The sequence below is a fragment of the Leptinotarsa decemlineata genome, unplaced genomic scaffold (genome assembly GCF_025532065.1).
Source record: "Leptinotarsa decemlineata unplaced genomic scaffold, Ldec_3_MD MMD2_tig00026340_RagTag_RagTag, whole genome shotgun sequence".
In the NCBI taxonomy this organism is placed as follows: Eukaryota; Metazoa; Arthropoda; class Insecta; order Coleoptera; family Chrysomelidae; genus Leptinotarsa; species Leptinotarsa decemlineata.
The window spans coordinates 1,791,367-1,803,696 of NW_027412694.1; the positions used below are offsets into that span (position 1 = coordinate 1,791,367).

The window sequence follows — 12,330 nt, forward strand, 5'->3', positions numbered from 1 at the left end:
AACTCTGTAAGCCTATTTAGAATTTGTCTGGAGAAACGGAAATTCCAGTTTGATCTGGGGTACTCTGAGAAAACTTGAAATTTTGAAACATAAACATAGCCGTAACCTTCCGGCGGATTTATCAGATCGAATCAAATAAACTTCCACTTCACGAATATTATTCATCCTGCAAAAGCTGATCATCATGAACACTCATTGAAAGATATACTCAGACCTATAATGGACCTACTCTGAATTTTCGTAGAGTGACACCAGTCCAGACTCAACAATACATCAGTGGTAGGAAAAGTAACTGGGCTGGATCTGACAGCATTTCTCTCATTATGTTGAAGTATATTGAAAATTATCTTATCAACTACATAACACACATATTCAATTTCTCTATAGAAATAAATCATTTTCCTTCTGCATATGAAAATCCAACTGAATCATCTCATTTAAGGCCAATTAGCAAACACACAGTTTGCTAATTGGCCTTAAATGAGCAGATTCTGAAAGATCAAATTTTTTTTTGTATACAACAATAATTTAATAACAAATGTTCAATCTGGATTTCGTACACTCTATAGCACCACCACCGCTCTTGTCAACATCTACCTTCTCCCAAGATTTATTCAAAGCAACTGATAATAATGGAGTGATTGCCATGGTAATCTTGGACTACAGTAAAGCATTCAATACATTAGACCACAATATTCTGTGTAGGAAAATGTCATTTCTCGAATTTACTAAAGAGACTGTAGATCTATTGAAAAAATACCCCAGAAATCGGACTCAGTCAGTATGTCTGAATGGAAAGTGTCCTGGTGCTTTACCTGTTGTCTATGGAGTACCTCAGGGCTTTATCCTTGGCCCCGTTCTGTTCTCTCTGTATATATCTGTAACTAGCAGGTGGCAATAGAAAAAATTGAATTCTAAAAAATCTCAGCTGATACTTTTTGTCCCGAAAAACAAAGGGTGGGAAATTGAAGGAGGAATTGAAATCAAACTTGGACAAGACTTATTACAAATAATTACAGAAAGCAAGAACTTGGGTTTGTGGCTAGATGCTGATCTGATATTTCACAAACATATAAATCCACTTTATCGTAGCTCGTACAGTATCTTAGGTCAACTCTATCAAAGTAGAGATATTATGACTTCCAAATTGAGGTTGAAACTTTGCGAAACCCTCATATTGTCTAGATTAGCATATTGCGATATATTCTACGAGCCTGCTTTGATACAAATTGATGTAAATCGCTTAAAAAAATACAAAACTATTGGATTCTTCTTTTTTATGATGTGAGAAAATTCGACCATATATCCCCAAGTTCGAGGAGTCAGGTTGGTTACCGATTGCTAAAACCTAATAGTTCCACCTACTCGTCAATACACATAAATTCCTCATTTACAAGAAGCCGAATTAAATTTATGAATGATATAACACTTTCAAATCTCAGAATTATTCGAGGACACGAAACCGTCACACTTTTATAATGCCAAAACAATCGATAGCCTGCCTTTCTCGTAGTTTTATTTACAACTCTATCAAACAATATAACGCTCTGCTCAGTGAATTCAGACACTACTCCATATATAATTACAAGAAAAAGTTGATAACATATCTGAAGTCTTCTGGATAGATAATATATTCATGTTATGCCTTGCTCATATGGTTTTCTTTTGTGTTTTGCTATATGTTTTTGCTATGGCTATTTCACCTTATCTAAGCTTAATAGGTTACCAATATTTACTTTGAAATTTATAACCTTTGTTTTTTATCTTAGTTTTACAAAGATTCATGAACTACTCACTTACCAATGTATACTAGGTAATTATTTTTATGTTTCTTTATAATACATGCTATCCCCTAGGTTAAATTGTGAAACATCCTCGGCTGAACTACGCTCTTTCATTGATTTTTTTTTATCTTCTTCTTCTTCATAAACAATGTATGTCAATGAATAAAGTCCATTTATTATCATTATTATATTGACTGGTATGTGTGAAAGAACAACCCTGAGAAAATAATTGCATACACGGAATGACCTATTGAAAAAAAACTCGCTCATCTTCGAGTATACCTTGAGTTTTCTGGTAGAGATTGGGGGTGGGGAGGGTGTGAAAGTTGTTTAGAATCTCCAACAAATACTATTCAATTACTTCAGGTACCTAGTCTAAACTAAATGATACACTAAGCTTATGAAGAAAATACACTAAGCTCATAAAGAAAATCATCATCAAAAATGAGGACGGGTTCGAGGAAATATAAACCTGAAGGTCACATACCGAAGGCAGACCTGATTGTTTGATTATCATCATAAATTCGAAAATAGACCCCAAAAAACTTTCAGAAAAAAGTGTTATTTTCATGAACTTGGAAATTATGTCTGAAGGTGACTTCGGGAAACGACTACATACATGGCCTTGATTACAGAGATATAGTTTGATAGCGAGAAAATTGAAAACACAGAAAGTAATCTTTATGACAAGATGTGATTCAGAACGACAATATATTGTGGATAATATACGAATGTTCTGACCATTTATAAGATATTCCCCTTCAATTATTCGTGATTGATGAATTTAAATTTTTTGTAACAGTCAGCATAATTGTACAGTGCCGGAATGATTTGAAAGGTCTCTTTGATATTCAAAATTAGATTTTTGTGAAATATATTTGTAAACTATTTATACATTACTAATAATATTCAATATTGATACAGAGGAGCATATAGAAATACTCTGTATGTAGCCTCTCAATCTCAAAAATAGCTAAGACACATTCTTCAAACATATAAATAATCATATTCGTGATTACCGCTCATTTCCTCTCAATGCGTTTCCCAAAATACGGCTCTGTATTTTCTGAATTGTCAGTTATGTCTAGCACGACATGGATAACAAACCAATATGCTAACATAACGTGGAGTGCATTAGAGCTATAATTTGCGTTTACAACCTTGTCCATAAATTCATTACTGTCTAGTATACAAAACAACATGCGTATATGTATATTAGAATTCTTCCCTATCCTTAGTTGACTTTCGGCTGTTTTGTAGGTGGAGTGAAATTTTATTGACTTGTTTCAAAATAATATTCAGGATCAAAAGGGGTGAAACTGTTATATCGGTGAGTATTTTGCAAGGCTTCCTTATGCATGGAGAACTACTAAAGTATATGTTTCATTCATGTAATTTCAAGCAATGATAGTTTAGAATTGGTGTTGTTTTTATAATATTTCGCTGATTATGGTCCAAATTATTTTCATAGATAATTAATTATCATGAAAAAACCTATAGAGTTTGATACATAATTTTTTATGTGAAAAATCAAACTCCAACAAAGGTTATTGTTGCATTTTTCTTTGTGGTTATTTTTAAATTTCGAAAGACTCATTATTCGTGACTTATTACAGTAAACAGCAACTTGTTACATACACAATTTCGAAAACCAACTAGTTTCGTGCTGGTAGGCAGGAATATTTCACTTTTCAACTTATTCAAGAGCAAATGAGAAAAAATAGTCTTATTTTTCAACAAAATGGTAATAATTTTCGTTATATTTGGCATAAGTTGATATGGAAACGACTGGCACAATTGGATATTGCAAAGGAATAAGAATGTATTTTATAGTAAATATAGTATTTTTTGGATAAAATGATGTTTTTAACAAGTTTTATACTCCAGGACTACTATAAAATTTGTCGTGGTTGAAGTGAACTGAATATCTATAAATATTACTAATAATGTGTTGCTTAATATAGATCTGAAGTTCGAAGCTTGGGTCGGGACCGATGACCTTCACAATTTTCGATGCAATTTGGAATCCGATATGTAATTATGTTATTGAGACGTGAAGGACAAATTCCAAAAATTAAAATCACGAATATAAGAAATTAAGTAGGGCACCAAAGGTGGTCTTTTGCAGAGCTAAGTTCAGACAGGTCGCTAAATGAAAATTACTTTCTATCTGTTCCGTCAAGCAACGGATGATACCATTAACGAAGTACATTGAGAAACAAACATTGAATAACTATTTTTTCATTTACCGACTCTTTGTAAACTGAGATATGTCATTTCTGGTGACCGATTAAACAACAATAACTTTACGTGAAAGTTTTCCAGATGAGGGGATGGAAATGGGGTGAATACTTTTGAAAATTTATACAATCGAAAATTGATTGTGTACGCCCACAAGTTTGAGATACGTTACCTGTTTCTGACAACTGATTCGTCAGAGTTTCTCAAGCCGTCTGAGAGCGCGGAACTGAAATGGAAAAATCGTATCATCAAAAATTCATTGTGTACGCCTACGACATTGAGATATATTATTTCTGATGACACATCAAGTCAGAGTTATCCAGGCCGTCTGATGGGGTGGAACTGGGGTGGAAAGGGGAATGAAAATTTCAAAAATCGTATAATCGAAAATTGAATGTTCACACCTTTAAGATTGATATATGTTTTTTTTGAAAAAAGATTCGAAAAAAATTCCACGTCGTAGTTTTACAGACCATCTGAGGGGTTGGATATGAGATGGAAACTTTTAAAAATCGTATCTTCGAAAATCTAATGTTTACAGCTACAGAATCGACAATTTTTATTCCTGATGACCAGTTCAACAGAAAAACACCACGTCATAGTTTTCCAGGCCATCTGAGGTGGTGAAACTGGTGTGAACACTTTCAAAGAATCGCATTATCAAAAATGGAATGTTATTTGTGATAAACAAACAAAATACAAGATTCAGATATTTCTGACGATTCACAATTCAACAATATCACAGTTTTTCAGATATGAGGGGCATGAATTGGAAAATTTTATATCATATAAATTGTGAAATGTAATGATTTCATGAATTTCCTATAATTGAAAGTTAATTTTATAATCATTTAAGTATATCAATAAAAGTTGGTTTAAAAAATATTTCTGTTCTATCAATTAGTTGAAAGCAATTTTGTATCCCCGAAAGATCGATACAGTGAGCTGTGGCATTACTATAAGATACTCATTTACAAGATAACCTGTCATCTTGAAACGGAGAATGATTAATCCTGAATGTTATGAATGTGGATTTGTCATTCTGGTGAGTCGAAGTACAGATAACGACAGTCTAATTCTAGTTTCCGTCGTGGAATCATATATTTTGTTATGATTCGTGTATATCATTATATTTTTGGGGTTTATTTCGACAATCAAAGAAAAAAAATGGAAAATAGTACAGATAACGACAGTCTAATTCTAGTTTCCGTCGTGGAATCATATATTTTGTTATGATCCGTGTATATCATTATATTTTTGGGGTTTATTTTGACAATCAAAGAAAAAAAAATGGAAAATAGTTAATATGAAAATGAATAGAAAATCTGCAGGAATCAAACCAATAACTATAACTATGAATAACATACATAATAATGATCCGAAAAAAGTAGCAAACATTTTTATCGAACACATTGTGAATTCAATAAAACAAAAAGTGAACAATAAATTTGTATTCAGTGATAACAAAATTAGTTCCAGATATATCTGTAATGACCATACATTTTCTGAGTTTGAAGTGGGAAATATTGTGTGTCGACTGAAAAATAAGAAATCGGTTAGTATTGATAAAATTCCGATGGAACTCATAAGAAATTGCAAAGAATTCCTATTTTTTCTTCTTGCAAAAAGCATATATTTCTCCGTAGTGAAAGGAGAATTCCCAGATGTTCTGAGAGTATCAGGAAATTCAAAAAATGTTAATTTTTATAGGGGTATCTCCATTACCAGTTTATTTTCGAAAGTATTGGGGAGATGCATGCACGAGAGACTCAAACTTTCCAGAAAAATTCAACATGCTGACCCCTTGCCAACGTGGATTTACTGATAAATCCACAGGAAACACAACCACACTCACTTTTAATGAAAGCACTTTCGTAACTTCTTTAATTATCGAGCACTGATTGAATATTGAAAATTCACTCAAAAAACTCAATGGTGTTGACCCAGTGCTATACACCGACCGCCAGTCACAATGGAACAGTCGCAACAAACTTTGAAATATAATGCTACACGAATCAGAAATCTCATTTTTTTTATTAAAATTGAATTAACGTTTCGTACTTGACGTTTCGTACATTAACATTCGTTCATCATAGTTAGACGATTTTAATTCCTAAGTCATTTAGGTTAACAATCGACTATTTTTCAATGTTCCAATACAAGATACTGTCAATTCCATGTATACATGTATATACGAAAGGCACGTTGACGCTCTGAGCCGTAATCTGATGGACGAACCTTGATTCTTTCAAGAAGTCGATAGGATGGTAATCAATATTACAGAAGTTGACTGGATATTAGTAGTACAGTTGAACGATCCACGACATGAATACTTACAGTGGGTTTCTTGAGTAAACCTAAGGATAAGGAGGAAAAAGAAGGGCATGGATAATATGTGCTGAAAAATGACAAAATGTACAGAGGATCACCTCCTGGACTCAAATGGATTGTACCCCAAACTGAGAGATATACTGTAACTGTTGTCATGTCAAGCTGTCATGATGCAGTTGGACATTTTTTGCCTAAACAGACGTTGCCTTTCATGAAGTGAAATTATTGGTTTGCAAATATGAATATGTTGTTAGACATATTCGTTGTTGCTTGAATTGATGCTACAACAAGGTATCAGCAGGTCAGTAGTGCAACAGAAAAAGTCGCTGTACCTATGCATACAATTCACATTCATTATTTAGGTCCATTAGGGCTTGTAAAATTTGTTAATGAAAAAAATGATATGTACAGAAAATTTAAAAAAACCCAGGTAATTTGAACTTAAAAAATGAATTTATAATATACAGGAACACTCTAGATTCTCTTACTGATAAAAGTAAGGCAGACTATTATAAAAGAATGATCAATAAAAATAAGAATTGTCTGAAACACATGTGGAACTGTGTAAAAAAACTACAAAGGAAAGAATCAGTCAATAGGATTGAAGAAATACAGGTAGACAATGAAACCCAAACAGACACTTTCATTATAGCAGAATCATTCAATAACTATTTCATCAGTGTGGGTGCAAACCTTGCTGATGAGATAACGAGAACAGATCAACAATTCCGCGCAAACATAATTTCAAATACACTTCACTTGGGGCCAACAGATGAGGGCGAAATAAAACAGTTTGTAAAAGAACTGAAATCAAATAAGGCCCCAGGACTGGATGGAATAAGATCAGATACCATCAAGAAATGCATTGACCTCTTAATTTATCCTATTGAAAGAATCGTAAATTTAGTCTTGGAAACTGGTGTATTTCCAGAAATATTGAAAATCGCTGTAGTGAAACCTCTCTATAAGTCAGGAACTAAAAGTTCCCTTACAAATTATAGACCTATTTCAGTTATTTCGAATATTAGTAAAATAATAGAAAAAATTATAAAAAAACGAATTTTCAGTTTTGTATAAAAGTACAATTTAATTTCTGATAATCAATTTAGTTTTATGGAGGGTAAATCAACACAAGATGCAATGGCCGATTTAATCAAAAAGATGTACGCAGCGGTAGACACTAAGGAATCGGCCATCTGTGTCTCCATTGATTTGGCAAAAGCCTTCGATACTGTGAGCCATCCAGATTTGATGAAGTCCCTCGAAAATATAGGATTCAGGGAAAAATCATGGGATTTAATAAATAGCTATTTGAATAATCGGCAACAATGTGTACAAATAGATAACACCCTGAGTAACAATAAAGCTATTCGTCATGGAGTTCCACAGGGCACTGTTTTAGGACCTTTCCTTTTCATACTTTATATCAATGAGATGTTTAACCTACCCATTCCTGGAGATATAACTGGCTTTGCTGATGACACGGTTGTTTTTTTCAAAGATCGAGACTGGAACACTCTGAAAGAGAAAATCCAAAATGCACTACCAGTTTTATTCAAGTTCTTCAATAGTAAACTTCTGACAGTAAATGTTGGAAAAACAGTATACTTACCACTGACCAGTTATGAACCAAACTTACCCGATTTCGACCGAATTGAAGTTAGAATTGAAAACCAATCTATGCTTCTGATGGAAAACAGAACTGTTAAATATATCGGTATCGCAATAGATAGTCAATTGAGATGGGATGCTCACATCTGTAACATAATGAAAAACTCCGATTCTATTTGAGTAAATTCAAATATTTAAAGAAAATGGTTGATATACATCACTTACGCATCATGTATTATATACACTTGTTCAAACAATCATCAGTTATGGAATTATTGCTTGGGGTGGAGTAACTAACAACTACCTGAAAAATCTCGAAACACTACAGTAATGGCTCATAAAAATTATACTCGGTAAAAAACGTGACTATTCTAGTAATTATCTTTATAGGGAATCAGAGTTTCTTGATATACGCCAAACTTTTTTACTCACACTCTTAGTATACCAAAAGAAAATATATTTCATCAAGCAAACACGTACATCATATATACAACACTCGATATAAGAAAGAAGCCTTGAAAGTACCTAAGATGACTAAAACTTTTGGACAGAGATGTTATGTTTTTCTTGCTCCCAAACTATTCAATAAAATTCCAACTGAAATTAAGAATCTCAATTCACTGTCCCTATTTAAGCGGGAAGCCAAGAAATGGATCAATATGAAACCAAGAAATGAGATACACTCTTTGATAGACCTCAAAAATGCAAATTGAAATGTATCCATGTTCTAAAATCGTATCTACTTGTGTATCATTTGTAAAATCATAAATTCCATTCAGCATATCAATTATATATATATGTGACTGTGCTTCAATTAGTTGTATCGATGTTCTTAATTTTTTTCCTCATTAGTATTTTAATATTATGTGATTGTGTTTATGTTTGTTGACTAGCGTGAAATTATTTCATATATTTTATTTATTTATTTAATTGCTTTCCGATATTTAGTCCAATATTTTATAAATTTACTATATATTTACAAATAACTAGTTACTTATTTTAGAATTCATTGTATAGTAACCTCAGTGATCCACGCGCAGGTTAGCCTTTGTGGATTTTCTCTGTGTTTGTTTACTCGCATTCTTCAATAATGAATTGAAAGTGTACGTATTAATTCTTTGGTAAATAAATATTTTTATTATTTATATATTTGTTATTATATTATTATTATTTTTATTAAATATTTTTTTTTCACCGTAGTGTGCGCTGGTCAGGCCCTATACCCCGAAGCCCCGATACATTCGGGAGGGCGCGCCAGCATAATCAACCAATGACCACTCCCCACACCGTGGGGTAAGTGATCATTGGGTCCGAGAATCATGTGCCCTGAGCAAACGCAGTGAGCCAAGAATGACAGCCTTCTGCATCTGTGCGGCAAGCCGGTATGATTTTGAGATTCGAGAGTAGAGAAGACATCATTTCAACAATCAGAACGACCATCTTGACAGAGTGATCTGGATAGAGTCTGCGGAGTTCGAAGAGAAAATCTCGATATTTAATCCGTTTTTCCTCCTCTTTTCTGACGATATTCGTCTCGCCAGGAGCTGAAAACTCCACGACAAATATCGTTTTGGTCTGGTGGTCGAGAAGAACTACATCAGGCTTATTAGCTTGTATGAGCCTGAGGGTGGGGAACGAATAGTTCCAATAAATTCGGCACTTCTCGTTCCCCACAACGGATTCAATATCCCCCGGAGCGTAGGGCAACACCGGTGTCTCGTCAATACCGTAAGAGTGCCGTTGATGGTAATATAGCACTCTTAGGGCCGCGGTATGTCGATGGATATAGACCGAGACCGCATATGCTGGACATGCTGATAGCAAGTGCATTAGGGTCTCGGGCGCCTCGCGGCAGGCCCTGCATCTTGTGTCAGGAACCTCTATACCCATCAAATATTTTTATTATTATCTTATTATTATTATTTGTAAAGAGCAGGTTAGGCAGTTCCTACTTAACTGTACTTGTGAATGTCAAGCACTAGGTGTGCTACACTGAAATGCAGAAGCAGAAGCAGGAAACGTCCAGGCTCAGAAAGGATCTATTCAGCCGGAAATCGGCCACGCACATATGGTGTGCTACAAGGAGATGAAAACTGCCAGGTGCGAGATGATGCAAACAGTAAAACGGTTTACCTCAAGAGCAGTAACAAAGTTCAATAAACTTTTAATGAACATTTGGTTGATGGTCGGATGGTCGTCGGAAGAACGCAAGTTGCAAATGAGTAGGAAAGGTGTTACATGAGATGAAAGGCTGGGGCACCAAGCTCAGAAGGGGTTTATAGAAGGCTAATAAGAGGCAAATAAGGAATATCAAAAATTTGGTCTCCCCAAAAGGCTGATAACTTTACTTCTCATGTAAAGCCATGAGAAAAGTCCAATAAACTGTCTGTGGCTTGAAATTATAGAGTGTGAAATAATTGTTCTTTCCCTACTAATATTTAGTTTTATAATAAATTTTATATTACAAATGAATGAAAAATTAAATAAATTGAGTTATGATTATTTTCACAAAAATTTAAACGACGTTCCAAACTTGTTTTTCCCCTAAATTGAAGAAATTGTTTAAAATCCGGCAACACAGTGGCTCTGCCCAGTATTCGAATCTGCTTTCGCTATATGTGAGACTTGTAACGCTGCTTTTCTTACTTCCGATACTCGAAGTTTTCAGAAAATAGCAGAAATACGGAACCGCTATAAAAGTAGCAGGTTGAAAATCGGATTATCAATATGGGTTCAACGCGAGTAGTGGTGAGTTAGTATTAGAGAAGCGAGATGAGCAAACACGCGAATATTAAGAATATTATATTAGTTTTATCTATGTGAATAAAATAAGTTGACTCCTGTAAACGCAGTATAACATATTTGAACTCGACGTACGCAACAGTACAAAAATGTCAAAAGTACAGAAATGTGGCTGCGTTAATCCCGCAGATAGTTTCGGCTAAATATGTGGTCAGTTTACTCCCAAATCACAGAAATGGCCAATTGATCAAAAGACGGTCCTAATTTTCCAGAGAGTGAAAGAAGAACATCCTAGTTCGGGACCTCTACCAATGAAAATGCTGAACTATCAGGGTCTAGATTACAACAATGGAACTTACAAGCCCCTAAAACCAAAGTTACCATATTTAGTAACCATAAGATATCCTCGTTTTTTACTATGCAGGATGAAATGTGTGTTTGTGTAAATCCAAATGGTGTGATGGAAAAATTAGGATTTGCACATAACCCGGACAAATGACGTTTATTTATAGATTGGTCCAAAACAAGTTCAAAAGCCGTTCTGCTCCATATTGGTAACAAAAGATCCTGCAGTGTACATGCACATGCAGTTGCCATTGAGGAAATACACGGAAGTATGGCAATTATTCTAAATGCAATAAGTTATAATACGTATAAGTGGCAAATATGTGGTGACCTAAATGTCATAGGACTATTACTAGGTCTTCAGGGTGGTTTACGATGTTTTGCTATTTTCTTTGACTTCGGAACAGTAGGGCAACACAGAGCCATTATCAAATAAAAGAATGGTCTCTGAAAGATAAATATATTCCAGGTCAAGCTAACGTGTAGAATATACCTCTTGTTGATTCCAAAAACCTTTTGTTACCTCCAACACACATTAAACTGGGGTTAATGAAAAATTTTGTAAGAGCATTAGACAAAGAAGGTGATGCATTTAAATATATCAAACACGTTTTTCCAAAATTGAGTGATGCAAAGCTCAAGGAAGGTATATTTGTTGGACCACAAATTAGAAAACTACGAAGTGATCAACAGTTTGATCAAAAATTGAGTTATGTTGGAGTAGCTGCGTGAAGTTCACTCAAAAGAATTGTTTTGGAGTTTTTAGGAAACAAGAAAGTAGAAAATTACGAAACAGAACTAATTGAAACGTACTGCAGAATGGGATGTCGTATGTCTCTCAAAATCCAATTCTTGCACTCCCATTTGAATTTTTTTCCAGAAAATTTGGGTGCTGTCAGTGACAAACAATTGAAAAGGTTCCACGAAGACATATTGACAATGCAGCAACGTTACCAAGGCAGATGGGATGCAGCAATGTTGGGAGATTATTTTTGGTTCCTTATGAGGAAAAACAACAAAACATATAAACAAAACTCAACATTTGCAAAAAGGTTATGCACAAAGGCTTCATTTTGATGTTTTTCCATATGTATTGTAAATGAAGTCCTCAAAATATATTGTTTTTTTTTGTTTTCTTATAATATGTGAAATTTTTTGTATGAAATAAGAATAACTATAACTCAATACCTTTACGTGATGGATACATCAAAGATATCAACAACGGTAATGCAGTTTCCGAAACATCTTCCGGAAAAAAAAGTTGAAAAATATGATT

The 12,330-nt window shown here is 34.1% G+C and overlaps 1 protein-coding gene across 1 annotated transcript in view; it reads left to right on the forward strand.

Moving 5' to 3' along the window:
* The first annotated feature begins 2,979 nt into the window (after positions 1 to 2,979).
* LOC111514419 (kelch-like protein 17) overlaps positions 2,980 to 12,330 on the forward strand; it is a 100,807-nt gene continuing 91,456 nt past the window's right edge. The window contains exon 1 of the mRNA XM_074183384.1: positions 2,980 to 3,114. The gene's annotated coding sequence lies outside the window, so the exon portion shown is untranslated. The remainder of the gene's footprint in view (positions 3,115 to 12,330) is intronic.